The 16,264-nt window shown below is 45.3% G+C and overlaps 1 pseudogene; it reads right to left on the reverse strand.

Annotated features, from left to right (window-relative positions):
• Positions 1-6,769: 6,769 nt before the first annotated feature.
• Positions 6,770-9,569, reverse strand: LOC120237119 (annotated as a pseudogene).
• Positions 9,570-16,264: the final 6,695 nt, after the last annotated feature.

The raw sequence follows: 16,264 nt of genomic DNA on the forward strand, positions 1-16,264 counted from the left end.
CGATTTCAGCTCAGGTCATGATATCCTGGTTCATGAGTTTGAGCCCCACGTCAGACTCTGTGCTGCAGCTTAGAGCCTGGAGCCTGCTCTGGATTCTGTGTCTCCCTCTCTCTCTGCCCCTCCCCTGCTCATGCTCTGTCTCCCTCTCTTCTCTCAAAAATAAATAAAAACATCAAAAAACTTAAAGAGAAGAAATAGCTGAATTCTCATACATGCTTCTCCATTAATACATTGCCATATGTTGTTTTAGTTAAAGTGTATAAAGAAGACCCAGCTCACAAGAGATACATTTCATTGGAAAAGAGAGGGATATCTTAATAAACTTTTCATGGAGTTGTGGATATTCTTTTTCGATATCACTCTAAAATTTGACAAGGGGTACTTTGTTAAAGATTAGATAACAATGTGGAATCTGAAACAAAAAATGAACTTTTCTTATTCTTTTTTTTTTTTTTTTTTTTTTAAGTAGGCTCCATGTCCTACTTAAAACCCAACATGAGGCCTGAGCTCACAACCTGAGATCAGGACCTGAGCTGAGATCAAGAGTCTGACGCTTAACCAACTCAGCCAGCCAGGTGGCCTGAACTTTTCATAGTCTGTACACTCATGAGGGAATGGGAGTGACAGAAGGAAAAATAATATCTTTTTTTTTAATGTTTTATTTATTTCTAGGAGAGAGATAGAGACAGCATGAGGTGGGGAGGGCCAGAGAGAGAGGGAATCACAGACTCTGAAACAGGCTCCAGGCTCTGAGCTGGCAATCAGCACAGAGCCCGACGTGGGGCTCGAACCCACGAACCGCGAGATCATGACCCAAGCGAAAGTCGGACGCTTAACCGACTAAGCCACCCAGGGGCCCCAGGAAAAATAATATCTTAGAGTAAGAGGAAAGTAGGTTTGATTTTCGTCGCCCTTCTGAAGAGATTTCAGGGACTTCCAGGGGTCCCTGGACCATACTTTGAGAACTGCTGCTCCAGCCTAATCCTTACGAACTCTGACTCTTTCTGTATGTATTTTTCTAACATAAACTTCTAAAGAAACAGGAACTGACTTGCCTCATTCATCCACCATTCAGTAAGATCTCTGGTGGTTATTCAACAAATACTACTGGGTGCTCCCTGTGCTCCAAGCACCATGCTAGGGACTGAGAATAAAGATGTGAGCAAAATAGAACCGGAGCCTACTCACACATTGCTGACAGCCTGGTGCACCTCACAGACATTAATCAAACAATAGAGGTTTAGTGTAACCATATTGTAAACCTAGGTTACAGTACTGGCGTAAGTGTCATGAAGGAAGCTACAAAGAGCATCAAGTCAGAGAGTTGCAAGGGATTGGTTCCTTAGTGATGTGACTTTTAGGAGAGAAGAAGGACAAGTAGTCACTTGCTGATGGGGGCGGAGGTGATGGTGTAGGAATGTGGCTTGCTTCAGAGAGGAAATAGCATGTGAAGTGTCTTAGGGAAGGAGAAGCTTCAGGAAGCCAGCATGACTAGAAAGGGAAGGTGGAGAAGAGCACATTGCAGGAAGAGTCTGGAGAGGTAGACAAATGCCATCTGTTAGAGCCCTTGCGAAAGACCATCTTCTCGGGCCCCTGGCCGGCCCATAGAGGACTGCCTTTCGGTCAGGCACCTGTCACTGGCCCAGGCACCGGGAGCTACAGATACAGGGTGGTAGCCCCTGCCTAAGGGACCACTTAGAGAGGACTGTCCAAGTGGGGTCACGGTCTCCTCCAAAACCAAATCCCATGTCTCATTGTTTCACGGTTGCCCGACACACACCCATCCTCCAATTTGGAGGCCTTGAAGATCTTCTGTATTTGCTAGTTCATCCAGGCGTGGTGTTCAGTAGGGACACTGTCATAGGTGGGGCTCTCAAGGGGCAGATTCTGAGATGGAGATTCGCAGCAAGATGTTACTTAGGTAGTGCTCTTGGAAAGGAGACCACAGAGGTAGGAGTGGACCGAGGGAGAACTCACCGGCAAGGCAGACCCAACAAAGGTCTCAACCAATCTCACGGGCAGCTCTGAACATGCACTGGTCCTTCTGAATTGCCTTGAGTTGCAGCAACTCCCGAGGGAGGCATGACTTAGGAAGCAAGCATGATAAGGCAAGGTTGTTTTCCTCAGTTAATGCAGTCCCCAGTGTGGGCTGACGACAGAAGGCTGTCTTTGAGCACCATTCCCAGCTCCTGAGGGAATAATCCTTCTTCCCTGAAGGAAGATGGGTGTCTCACAGAGCACCCCACGCTCATGGATCCACTCAACAAGAATCATGATGGTGTTTATAAGGACAGCAGTGGCCAGGAGGTCAGAGGGACTGAATTCTAGTGCTGGCTTTCCATAAATCAATCTCACATACAAACTTGTAGTTGATGGCCTGTGTCCACTCTGTTTCCTCTCCCTACTTTATCTCACATCCTTTCTCTCTCACCAACCCACTCCATCTGTGCAGGCCTTCATTCTAGTCCCTCAATGGTCATGCTCAGGGGCCTTTGCACTGTTGATAGGAATGATCTTATTTGCACGTTACAGTAGTATACATGCCTCATGAGTGTGAAGACTTTGTGTTGTTCTTTGTGACCTCAGAGCCTGGAACCCAGTAAGCGTCAAAGTGTTTGCTGAAAAGACCAAGAAGGAGCATAAGGCAGAGTGGGCGTATTGGTTTGTTAGCGTTGCCATAACCAAGTATCACAGACCGGGAGGCTTCAACAACAGAAGTGTTTCCTTTCACAGTTCTTCAGGCCAGAAGTCCAAAATCAGTGTCAGGAGGGTGAGTTTCTTCTGAGGCCTGTTTCCTCGGTTTCAAATGACTGTCTTCTCCCTCTGTCTTCACATGGCCTTTCCTCTGGGCAGATGTGCGTCCAAATTTCCTCGTCTTAGAAGGGCACCAGTTATAGTGGACAAGGGTCCACCCAAAAGATCTTATTTTACCTTAATTACCTCCTTAATGACCACATCTCCAAACAGAGTCACACACTGAGGTGCTGGGGGGTTAGGATTTCAATACACAAAAAGGTTATGTAATGGATTTTCTCTCTTAGAAGCATAGCCATATCACACTGAATAATGGGTGAAAAAACACCAGCCAGCAGTTTTTGAGTCCTTATGACATACCAGGTACTGTAGTTGTACTTCACAGGCATTCTCTTAGTGCCTCTCAAAGACACCTGTTGAAGTGGGTAGTATTACATCCAGTTCACTGACAAGAAGTCAGGGCTCAGAGATCATAAGTACTTGCTCAAGGTCACAGAGTGGGCAAAGGGAGAAGCTAGAACTTGAACGTAAATCTCCTGACCCTAAGCCTACACAGTTAACCATTTCTAGAGAATACCTGTTGTTTATCCTCACAGCCACCTAACCCCAAGATTTAAATTGCTGACATCCTGCATCAACAGAGCTATAATCAGCTTAATTACATGGTATTTTGTGATATTCTAAGTCACCTGTAGCTCTCTCCAAGGAGAAGGGAATCATCTGGAAAAAAACAAAACAACAACCAAAAACCAAACCAGAAGCCCAGATGTTGTCCACAGTCAGGGTAGAGAAGCATCAACAAACATCTTTTTTGCTCCAAACGTTGTCAAGGCTAATGCTTTGATTCTCTCCCTGAAACTTAAACCAAAATCAGAACTTCATTCTCGGTTTCATTAGCTTGGAATAGGCCCAAGATAAGGTTAAAAATCAAAGAGTCTGAGAAAACTGCAACCAATTACCCTGAAAAATATGCTAAGCCTGAACAGATTTATTCAACGTTGCTTAGTGGGTGGCTTCACAGCACGGAGGCCAAGATTTATCATCTGCTTGGCTTTGCCTTTGATTATTCATTGACTGGGATGGCTTTCTTACCATAAGCTGATACGGTCTCCCATCTCAGAAAAGAGAGGGGGCGGGGGGAATACAAAACACCACACTGACTGATTCATTTCAAACAAAATGTTTTTAAGAGAGACAGACCTGTGGTACTAATGAATATTCCCTGTTTTTCCTTTTGAATTCACAGCAGGAGATAAATGAAAAATTTAGTGACGGGTGGAGGGGTGCTGGTAGAATGTTCTACTGATTCCATTGGGTGTATATCCAAACAAGCACACATTATAACTTCCTGTTAGAAGCCATGCACTGTGCTGGATATTGTCCCAAATGATATCATTTTGCTTGCATAAAACCTCACAGGTAGCTGTTGTCATCTTCATTGTCCAGCGGTGCCTGAGAGGCTCAGTCAATTAAGCATCCAACTTCAGCTCAGGTCATGATCTCGCAGTTCGCAGGTTCGAGGCCTGCATCAGGCTCAGTGTTGACAGCTCAGAGCCTGGAACCTGCTTCGGATTCTATCTACCCTTCCCCCACTTGTGCTCTGTCTTTCTGCCTCTCAAAAATAAATAAACAAAACAAACAAAAAAAATAACTGCATTGTCCAATATGGTAGTCACTAGCCACAGATGGCTATTGAAGTTTTAAGTCAATTCTTTATTTACAACAGCCGCACTTTGAGTGCTCAACAACCATACGTGACTAGTGGCAACCACATTGCACAGCACAGATACAGAACATTTTCATCATTACAGAAAGTTTTACTGGACACACTGCTCTAGGATCTAGAGGTAAAGAGACCTGCCACTTGCGTAAGCAAAGACAAGATTCAAATCTAGCCCTCTCTGCTCCGAGTCCAGGTTCTTCCCACTACTGCAACACACCCACAGCATCTGTGATCTTCCTTCCCGGTAGGGGAACAGTTAGCTCCCCAGGGGCAGCAATATTGACCCTGATTTCTTTGGTAATCCGATGAACTAAAAACTTTTTTCTGCCCTAAACGGTGTGTTGTGTGTTGGGAAATGCTAAAAAATGGCCAGCAGGTGGTGTGCATGTTCCACGTCTCATAATGTGTGGTGTCTCAAGGCCCGGTTAAAAGAGGCACTTGTTGGGATGAGCACTGGGTATTATATGTAAACCAACTTGATAATAAAGTTTTGAAGAAAAAAAAAGAAAAAAAAAAAGAGGTACTCACAAAAGCCAAAAAACTTGTTTGTTTGAACAAAGGACTTGAATAGATATTTCACCAAGAACAGATACATAAATGCCAATAAGCTTATGAAAAACTATTCAATGTCATTAGTCTTTGGGGAAATACAAATCAAAACCACAATGAGGTACCACTTCATAGTTATTAGGATGGCTATAGAAAAAAGGAAGAAAGAAGGGAGGAAAGGAAGGGAAAGGAGGAAGGAAGGAAGAAAAGAAGGAAGGAAGGGAAGGAAAGACTTCTGCTTGTTGGCAGAGAGTAACAAGTGTTGGTGAGGAAGTGAGGAAATTGGAGCGCTCGCACATTGTTTGAGGAAATGTAAAATAGCACAGCCACTGTGGAAAACAGTGTGGCAGGCCCTCAAAAAATTAAACAGGAATTGCCATAAGATCCAGGATTTCCACGTGTAGGGATGTACGCAAAGGAATTGAAAGCAGGGAGTTGGAGAGATAGATGGACACCAATAGCCAAAAGGCAGAAACAACCCAAATGTCAATCAATGGATGGACAGATAAACAAAATGTGACATATCCATACAATGAAATATGATTTGGCCTTTAAAAGGAGTAAAATTCTGGTAACTGCTACATGTGGATAAATCTTGAAAACATGCTAAGTGAAATAAACCTGACAAAATAGGATTAATATTATATGATTCCACTTATAGGAGGTACCTAGAGTAGTCAAATTCATAGACAGAAAGTAGAATGTTAGATATCAGGTGCTGTAGGGAAAGGATAGAAAATAGTTAATGTTTAATGGATACAAGAATTTCACTTTGGGAAGACGAAAAAGTCTTATAGATGACTAGTAGTGTTGGTTATGCAACCGTATGAGTGTACTTCACGCCACTGAGCTGCACACCTAGAAATGGTTAAAATAGTAAATTTTATATTATGCATATCTTCCATAGTACAATTTTTTAAAAAATAAAACAAGTTGGGGGCACCTGGGTGGCTCATTCGGGTAAGCAGCCAACTTAGGCTAAGGTCATGGTCTCACAGTTCATGGGTTCGAGCCCCATATCAGGCTCTGTGCTGTCAGCTGAGAGCCTGGAGCCTGCTTTGAATTCTGTGTCTCCCTGTCTCTCTGCCTCTTCCCTGCTCATGCTCTGTCTCTCTCTGTCTGTTAAAAATAAACATTAAAAAAATAAAAAATAAAACAAGGATGGGGCACCTTCGTGGCTTAGTCGATTAAGTGTCTGACTCTTGGTTTCAGCTCAGGTCATGATCTCATGGAGTCCTGAGATGGAGCCTCCCTCCTCTCTGCACAGGGCCTGCTTGGGATTCTCTCTCTCCCTCTTTCTCTGCTCCTCCCCACTCTCTCAAAATAGATGAACAAACTTTAAAAAATAATAAATAAAACAAGGATAAAAATCTTTTCTTTTACAGTTTTCTAGTTGGGGTTTGGTTGCTAGGTAGGGAGAATCCTACGCAGTACAGAAAAAAGGGAAAGGCCACAGCCTCAATGCCATGCCTGGCTCTTCCCACATTAAGCACAAAGAAGGCTGGTCCAGACATTAGTGTAGCATTCCTACATCATGCCTTTAATGGCCAAGTACAACTTCACTTGCAAAGTTACCTTCTTTTCTCAAGAGGTGAAATTTCCAGGAGCCCAGGAGAATGTGGGACAACTGATGTCTATTGCTCATCTCCAGAAATGCTGCTGTGAAGTGAGACATGGCCTTTTAGAATCATTCTGTCTACCCCCTCCCATGATTAATAGGCATGAGAGTTAACTGCTCCCCACTCAGGCCCACCTGTTTGTGATATTTTCCTCTCCATTCCCTTTGCCAAGATCCAGTCCAAAATTCATGTGTCCCAGGGTGTTGCCACAAAGTTGGTGACTGCAACTGCTGTGAGGTGTGGTCTGGGACGGGGAGCGGATGGGCCACCAGGGAGGCTCTGCCTAGGGTCCCAGTTTCAATCACAAAAAACAGAGGGCTATCTTTCAGAAAGTTGCTCTTTTCCATCTTCCTTGTCTGAGTTCTTCATAGCTTCCACATAGCAAAGCACCTGCAAAAGATTCTGATCATGGTGGTTCTTGACTTGTAGGAACCAGTGAGCACCCTGGCCCATACCTGCATCCATAGATCCCACGGCAAGGCCACAGGAAGTGAGAGAGTTTCCTTTCCAGAATTGCCATGGATCTGAGCCCTCCAGAGCTTGTCCCGCTCAAGGGCCACCTGCCAGTGTGTGTCACCCTTCATGGTGATGAATAGGTTGAGCATAAGCAGTGTGGCGATGATGGCAAAGGCAAAGTGGACCATGGCAAGCACGAAGGGCAAGCTCACATCATAGTTGGCAGGCCCATCAATGATGGTGAGGAAAAGTTGAAAAGTGCTGAACAGTGCCATGGATAGTCATGGAATTACTCCAGACTGGCTAGGTCCTCTGTCTGGAAAATGACATAGAATGCTGAGACAAATCCCAGAAAAAACAAAGCCATCAGCTGACAGAAAGGCATTAAGTCTTCAAAAATCGTCTTCTAGGAGCACTTCGCTGGCTCAGTCTGTAGAGCATGTGACTCTTGATCTCCAGGTTGTGAGTTTGAGCCCTGCATTGAGTGTAGAGATTACTTAAAAAAAAGTAAAGGGGTACCCGGATGACTCAATTGGTTGAGTGTCCAACTCTTAATTTCGACTCAGGTCATGATTTCATGGTTTGTGGGACTGAGCCCCCTGTTGGGCTTTGCACTGAAAGCACAATGCCTGCTTGGGATTCTCTCTCTGTCTCTGTCTCTCTCTCTCTCTCCCTCTTCCTGTACACCACACACTATCTATCTCGAAATAAGTAAATGAACATTAAAAAAAAAAAAGAAAAATGATATGCTTGAGAAGAATGTTTGAGTCACTTCGGTTGTTTTATATTAAATAACTAAACTTTAATTAAATTAAATTAATTAATAAAAATAAAAATGAGTGCTTAGGCAGCTCAATCTGTTAAGCGTCCAACTTTGGCTCACATCATGGTCTCATGAATCTCAGCCCTGCATCAGGATTTCTGCTGTCAGTGTGGATCCTGCTTCGGATCCTCTGTCCCCTTCTTTCTCTGCACCTACCCCGCTCATGCTCTCTCTCTCTCTCAAAAATAAATAAACATAACACAAAAACAAAAACCACAAAAATTATCTTCTGGATCATGGTAGTGAAAGCACAGAGGATTCCAGCTGGACTACTCAAGCCAAGTACATAACACAACACAAACCCAGCATCAAGATGACGGACATGGGCACCATCTCCCATTGGTGTTGGACAGCCACATCCCCATTTTCACCAGCACTGTGCAGACATAGGTGATGATAAGGACATGGAACAGCCCCCAGAGGACAGTCTGTCTAAAATAGCAAGAGGCACCTTGCCTGAAGATGCTCAGTGGCTGTAGGAGCAGGATGATGACAACCTCGGTGATGGTCATCAACTGCCTCACGAGCCAGATTTTGTCCTGGTGAGTCACAAAGTCCTCCTGGAGTGGTCTCTGTTGGAAAATGGTGTGATCTCAGGAATCTGTGCAGTTGCCACTTCGGAACTTGAGGGGGCAGTAGCTATAGCAGATCACAAAGAGCAGGTTCAAGGCACCCAGAACATAAAGGAACCACTGACTGACCATATTTCTTCCCCTTGAAGCTCGCTAGTTGCTTCACTGGTGTCTCTTCTAGGATCTTGTGAGCCTCCTCCTGCTTCTTGGGGGAGACCACGAGCTCTAGAAAGGACATGTCCTCTCCCCAGCAGTTGATCTCTGTAAGGTCGTAGAGAGTGCAGGTCAGCTGCTCATATGTCCACTGGATGTGCTTCCACTTCTGCATCAGGCACTGGAACAGCATAGTGTTGCCCTCCACTCTTGTCGGCTTGAAGGGGGGAGACCCCGGTGATTTGGCACAAGGTCCAGGGACTGCAGGTGGTCCCTCCTCCCATCATAGGAAAGGAGCAGGTTGTACATCTGGCAGGCAAAGATTTTTTAGGGCTGGAGGATGAGAACGTGCAAGATGATGTTTCCCAGAGAGTCATGGGCCTGAATGCTGGCTCCATGCTCCATGAACAGCCTCACAAAGGACAGAGGATGCTCCCCAAAGTAGATGGGGTCGTAGGGGCTGTGATGGAAAGCTGTGCCTGTAGCTCTTCCAGAGATGCCAGTCCCATGGACAAGCAAGGCTCACACCAAGTTCATGTTCTGGTTCACGATGGTTATGTGTCGAGCAGTCTGACCTACAGATGGCTCACATATGGTGAGCTCTGTGATCATCTCCGGGGCAGCCTCTGTCAGCACCAGGGCTGCCACAGATCGTCGCAGAGGGATGCCACGTGCAGCATCATCTCCTCCAGGGCTCCTCTTCATCCAAAGTCACAGGTTCAGTCCAGCAAAAGTTTCTTCAGGAAACATGATTTTTCTTGGCTGCCTGAAGCAGCGGAGACTCTTGAACCCTCTTTTGTTGCAGCATACGGCTTTGTCCACATGCTGATACTAGTCCTGCTCTCTGACCAGCCAGGAGGCCAGAGTTTCTGAAGCTGGATCCAGAACTGCCTTCTGCCTTCGGCAGAAGGGGCCCCCATGCTTTCTCCTTTCAGGCACTGGCAGGTTATGGAAGTTTGGTACAAGTCGCGAGTAGGACTCAGCAGCAGCTGAGGAAGACACGGGGTCTGGGGTTGAGACTGAGCATGAGTGTATCTTCCATGTGACTTGTGTATGCAGCTTGTCGTTTGTGGCTGTGGAGTGTGTGTGTGCATGTGTGTGTACGTGTGTGTGACCAAACACTTATTTTGTTGCAAAGCATAGCCAAGAGATACCATTGGACCCGTGCACTCTTTATCTTTCTCTCTCTCCCCTCCCTGCTCTCTTTATGTTCTTCTTCTTAGCACTCAGAAACTTTTCAGTACAGACGTTTACAAACTGGAAAATACAGCCAGCCACCTTCCAATGTCAATTCCCTTGGCTTTAAACATAACCGTATGTGGACAGACCCATCCCTGAAACTCTGCATTTATCTATCTGTCTGCTTGATATCACACTTGAGCATCAAAGAGGCATTTCAAAATAAATTTGCCCAAAACAGAATTCTCACTTCCCTGACCCCTCTGCCTCCCAAGCATGTTCTTTGCCCATCTTCCCTATTTCTATAAATAACACCACCATCCACATAGTTATTCAGGCCCAAACCCTAGGCTCTGGTCCTTTAGTGATCCCTTACACACACACACAGACACACACACACGCACGCACGTGTGCAGGCATATGCACACCACATCACACAATCTGCAAATCCTAAAGGTTCTACCTCAAAAAAGATCTCGAATCCACTGACATCTCCCCATCTCCACCGCACCTCCCTCGTCTGAGCTGTAATCTCCTTTGGCCTGGGCAGCTGCAATCGCTTTCAAGTAGTCTCTGTGCTTTGACCTTTGTCCTTCTCTAAAACCAAATCAGAACAAGTCACTTCCTTTACAACAAAATCGACTATTCCAGTTCTTGTAGACTTACAAAACCCTACAATGTCTGGCCCCTGCTTGCTTGTTTGATCTCACTTCCTAGGACTCTCCTGGTTGGTCACAAAGCTGTCATTCCTCACGTGGGTCCTCAGGTACCCTAAGCCCATTCCTACCTCAGGGCCTTTGCATGATCTCTGGTCTTGATTCAGGGGTCCTCACCACAGAAAGGTCTTCCCTGATGATTCTATCTAAAGCAGCCTTCTCGTTCCAGTTTTTAAACCATCACACTATTTCTAGCCTTCAGAACAGTCGCCCCAGGGGTGCTTGGGTGGCTCAGTCAGTTAGGTGTCTGACTCTTGATCTTGACTCAGGTCTGGATCTCAGGGCCGTGATTTCAAGCCCTGCACTGGGTGTGAAACTTACTTGAACTCAAATCAAACCAACTCCAAGGTTCCAGTACATTTCAAAAGAGAAGGAAAAGTGCACCCATAAGAACTCATATATATGAAATCATATTATTTGTCATTAAAATTGCCCTCTTCCTGTCTGCAAAACCCCTTTGGCATTCTTGTTCTGGACTTCCTTCAGAACCAAGCTACTCAAACACTTGATCACAACATAGTTCTAAATGGGCTCTGATACAACTCCTGAGTTCGAGCCCCACCTTGGACTCCATGCTGGAAGTGTGGAAACTGCTTGGGATTCTCTCTCTCTCCCCACCCCAGCCCCTCCCCTGCTTGCTCTGTCTTTCTCTCAAAATAAATAAATAAACTTAAAAATATTTTTTAGTGGAAAAGAGCACATTTTAGAAGAGTATTGATTTTCCTTTTTTATTAAAAAATTTTAAGTTTATATATTATTTTGAGAGAGAGAGAGCATAAGCAAGTGGGGGAGGGGCGGAGAGAGAGGAAGAGAGAGCCCCAAGTAGTCTCCTTTCTGTCAGCACAGAGCCTGACGTGGGGCTCGAAGTCATGAATTATGAGATTATGACCTGAGCCGAAATCTAGAGTCAGACGCTTAACCAACTGAATCACCCAGATGCCCTGAATCCCTTTTCTCTACATTGAAGGCATATGTGAAAATATTTATCACTCCCCATGAACATACCCACCTTACACACACATACACCTTCCACGGATGTAGTTTAAGCCCGCTAAGAGAATCACCAAATTTTTAACAGCGTTCGCTATAAGGAGAGGAGAACTTTCAGAACTCACCATTACCCCTCTAACTTCTACCTCTGAGAAGAGAGGTTCCCAAGCCGAGTGAGAGGGAGAAGCAAGGCTAATTTTCAACTGGAATGTACCAATGTGGGCACGGGTCACAGCCAGCCTTCACTCTTGCTGGACTATGCTCATGTCACGCCATCTTTTTTTTATTATTTAATATAAATTATTGTCAAGTTAGCTAACATACAGTGTATCAGTGTGCTCTTGGCTTTGGGGAAACAGGAACCCTCCTACACTGTTGGTGGAAATGCAAACTGGTGCAGCCACTCTGGAAAACAGTGTGGAGGTTCCTCAAAAAATTAAAAATAGAATTACCCTATGACCAGCAATAGCACTGCTAGGAATTTATCCAAAGGATACATACCATCTTTTAAATGTTTTCACTGACACCCAGAGGAGGCTTCACTTTGTTGTATGACCCACTTGTGTATCATTTAAATTCAGTACTATACACACGCATTGATTCAGTTCTCTCACCCCAAGCTCTCACATCACATATTTGACAAAGTTCAGCTCAACCCAATACTGAGCGTCTACTGTATGTCATGTGCCAAGTGCTGTGGAGAGGTAAAGATGGATCAAACACAATCCCTGCCCCAAGCCTCACTGTCTGTGATCAAGAATATTGCCATCCAGCTTGATCACTGACCTTGATCTCAAAACTTTGCTCTGAAAACCTGTTGGCTCTTTTCAATAAACAAAACCTTTTTCAACAAGTAAAACCCTAGAAAATTCTCAAGGAGGGGAGGAAAAAGAATATCTTGATTTGTTTCTGAAGATAATCCCAAGAGAAGAAAACCAAAAGTCTTTGGAGAAAATATAGCCAATAAAATAAGTCCTTAGTTATCAAAAAAAGCATGGATGGGATTATCATTTATCTGGTGTATAAATTCTGGCACCAAAAACCATGTGTATGCATGCGCCCCCCCACCCCGCCCACAGACACAGACACACACACACACACACACACCTCAGCCAAACAAACAAAAAAACTCTCATTCTCATTTCCTTAAAACTCGAGTTTTTAGTTCTATCACAGCTCCTTTTTCTTAAAACGAATGTTTCTCGGGGGTGCCTGGATTGCTTAGTCGCTTACGTGTCTGGCTCTTGGTTTCAGCTCAGGTCTTGAGATAGAACCCCACACTGGGGCTTAAGACTCTTTCTCTCTCTCCCTCTGCCCCTTTCCCCCTCTAGAACACACACATTCTCTCTCTCCCTCTCTTTCTCTCAAATAAAAAAATTTAAAAAAATATTTTTGTAACATTGCCTCTACTTTCCAGAACCAAAATTCATAGAAAGTATAATCTACCTACAAAACATTTCTAAAAGTCAGTATGTTGCTCTAAATGTCATATCAGAAAGAAATAAAAGCTATGATTTACAATATAATATGCATTTCAGTATGAAAATGCTCAGATGATTCAAGAAGACAGTGACAAGTCAAATGTTTACACCCACTTTTAATGAATACGTGTGCATTTCAGAAGAGTGAGACAATACTCAACAGAGAGTTGGTCATTTTGCTTTACATGTGCTACTTCCAAATAAGGGCTGAAGAGGCATACATAAAATTTCCACAAATGAGGCAGCTATTAGTAAAGACTGAGGCAATGATGTGGCACTAGTGATTCAGGTCCCGAGTGTGGTACTGCTGTTAATGAAGTTATTCTCCAAAATGGTAGACAACTCTTAGCAAAGTGATAGACGCTTGCTTTCATGTATACTGTAGTAGCTTTCCCTGGAAGCTTGGTGGCTATCAAAACCATACTGGGGTGCCTGGGTTGCTCATTCGGTTGAGCATCCAATTTTGGCTCAGGTCATGACCTTACCACTTGTGAGTCTGAGCCCCACGTTGGGCTCTGTACTGACAGCTCAGAGCCTGGAGCCTGCTTTGGATTCTGTGTCTCCTTCTCTCTCTGGCCTTACCCGCTCACTCTCTCTCTGTCTCTGTCAAAAATCAATAAACATTAAAAAATTTTTTAAATAGGGGCACCTAGGTGGCTGAGTCAGTTAAGCGTCCGACTTCAGCTCAGGTCATGATCTCACAGTTCTTGTGTTCAAGCCCCGCATCAGGCTCTGTGCTGACAGCTAGCTCAGAGCCTGAAACCTGCTTCCAATTCTGTGTCTCCTCTCTCTCTGGCCCTTCCCTGATCATGTTCCTTCTCCCTCTTTCTCACTCAGAAATAAATAAAACATTAAAAAATTTTTAAATTTTTAAATAAAGGAAAGTAAAAAAAAAATACTGGTGTTTGTGTTTATATAGAAAAAAATAGGGAGGGTCTATAATAAGATAATGAAAAATAAGTTCTCACCTGTGAGTATGTCTAGTGGAACATTTCAAGTCCTGAAGGGACACACTGCAACTCTTTGTCCCACAGTCCTGTCCTTCCCTGGCTCCCAAAGCCAGTAGGACATGAGATTCCTCCATGCCCACCTCCACACCCCTGCCATCCTTATGTAAACAAAAGCAACCTCACAAGGAAGCATCCCATGAGGATAGTGCCACCCCCTTCGAGAAAGACTTTCTTGATGTCACAGCTCTTAGGAGAACGTCAGGTCTTTCAGACATTTGGGGGGCTTTACCGCAATGCAGCACACTATCACCCAGCTGGGAATCCAAGGGGTAGCGGCAGAAGGAATGATGTTAGCTCCAAAAAAGAAAAAATCTGCCCCTTTGAATGATGGGCTAAACCTCAGGCAGCTGGTGAAACTCCAGCTCCAAAGAGCACACAATGCTGGGGAAACACATAGTGACAGCAGGAAACTAGGCCAACAGATGACACGGTTGGAGAGGCCCTGCAAGACACGATAGCGCACGTAAGAACAGGAAGGGGAGCTGTCGCCACAGAGAAACATGCGGGTGAGGAGCAGGATTGCACCCACAGGTCAAGGCACCAGTGCTGAACAGTCACAGTGTGAAGGACACTTCTAGAAATCCAGAGAGAGAGAGAGTGGAGACAATAGAGGGTATTGGTTAAGAACGTGAGCCTTAGGGAGCACCTGGGTGGCTCAGCCTGGTAAACTTCTGACTCTAGACTTTGGCTCAGGTCCTGATCTTATGGGTCGTGGGTTCGAGCCCTGTATTTGGCTCTGCACTAGCGACATGGAGCCTGCCTGGGGTTCTCTCTCTCTCTCTTTCTCTGCCCCTCTCCCACTAGCACAAGCGTGCTCTCTCTCTCTCTCTTAAAAAAAAAAAAGAATGTGGGTCTAAAGATTAGGCAGGTTCAAATCTCAGCCCCTCCACTGATAAGTGTGACCTTGGGTCAGTTATATAACCTGCCTTTGCTTCAGTTTCCTCATCTATAAAATGGGCACTAATGATAGTCCCTATCACATGGAGTTGTTCTGAGGGTGAGAGGAGATCATAGGTAAGGTACTCAGCATGGGGCCCGGGGGGGCTGTGAGCTGCTCAAGAGTGAGACTGTCTAGTTCTGTTCCCTTTTATCCCCGGGAGTACTTGATGCTAAGCAGGCACAGATCGACCCTATTTGCATGAACTGACCGGGAAGGCTCTGGAAAAGGTACCGTTCTCACTATCGAGAATGATATAGAGAAAAGGAACCAGATACTGGAGCCAAGGTAGGAAGTGGGGACTTGGCTTCGGTAAAGGGACGCAAGACCACAGGCAGCATCCATCACAAGAAGAGGAAAGCAGATCACCCTTGTTACTGAACCAATGCTCTTGAAGCCGTGCCTGGGGGCTGCTGAGATCCTAGGAGAAAGCCATGCAGGCCCACCACAGTGGGGCTGAATGGCTGCTGGGCGCCGCAGTGCATGGGGAAGAGGCCTCCACCCGACCCAGGGGAGCGCTCTGCTGGCTCGCAGACCTGTGGCCTCATAACAGGAAGGGCGGGCCGGGCCGGTCTTCTCCTCTCTAAGAACTGGACATGGCAGAACTCACCGGGAGCCATGCACAGCAAGAGGAAAGTAGGCCAGCCCTGGCTCCTTCCCCCTTACCAGCTCCACATCACGTCACTCTTCCCTTTGTGTTCTGAGCTCCAGCCGCACTGGCCATTTCCTTGTTTCTCGAAAATGCTAAGCTTCCCCACCCACATCCCCACCGCCCACTCTTTGCTTGGCTAATTTCTGCTCGCCCTTCAGGTCTCAGTTCAAACATCACTTCCTCGGAGAGCCTGTCCCTGAACCCCCAGGATAGGTGTGGGGCCCTCCCACTTAGCTCAGCCTTATCAGTTTCTAGTCTTTGGTGTCTTCACATCTCATGCAATTGCAGTTATTTTGGGGTAGGAATCTGCTCCGTGTCCATCTCTCCCACTAGACTGGAAGCTTCTGAGGGCAGATACTGCATCGAGTGCATTACCCCATATCCTCCGATATGTAGCCCAGTGCCTGGTATACGGTTAGTCTTCAGTAGATGTCAGCTGGAAGAGAAATTGGATGGGATGAGAGAAAGGGCTGAAAAACTCAGAGTGGGGTTACTGGGTTTGTTCTAAAAGATAATCAGATCATAGCCTAACTCAACTCTTAAGAAAACCAGGCCACCGACATTCTTGATTGAATATTCATTTTGCAGCAATTTCTCACCCTATTTCAAGGCCTAGCTCACAGTGGAGATTTATGTCATCCTCTCCTCTC

Source organism: Hyaena hyaena, unplaced genomic scaffold (assembly GCF_003009895.1).
Source record: "Hyaena hyaena isolate Hyena2069 unplaced genomic scaffold, ASM300989v1 scaffold_172, whole genome shotgun sequence".
Classification (NCBI taxonomy): Eukaryota; Metazoa; Chordata; class Mammalia; order Carnivora; family Hyaenidae; genus Hyaena; species Hyaena hyaena.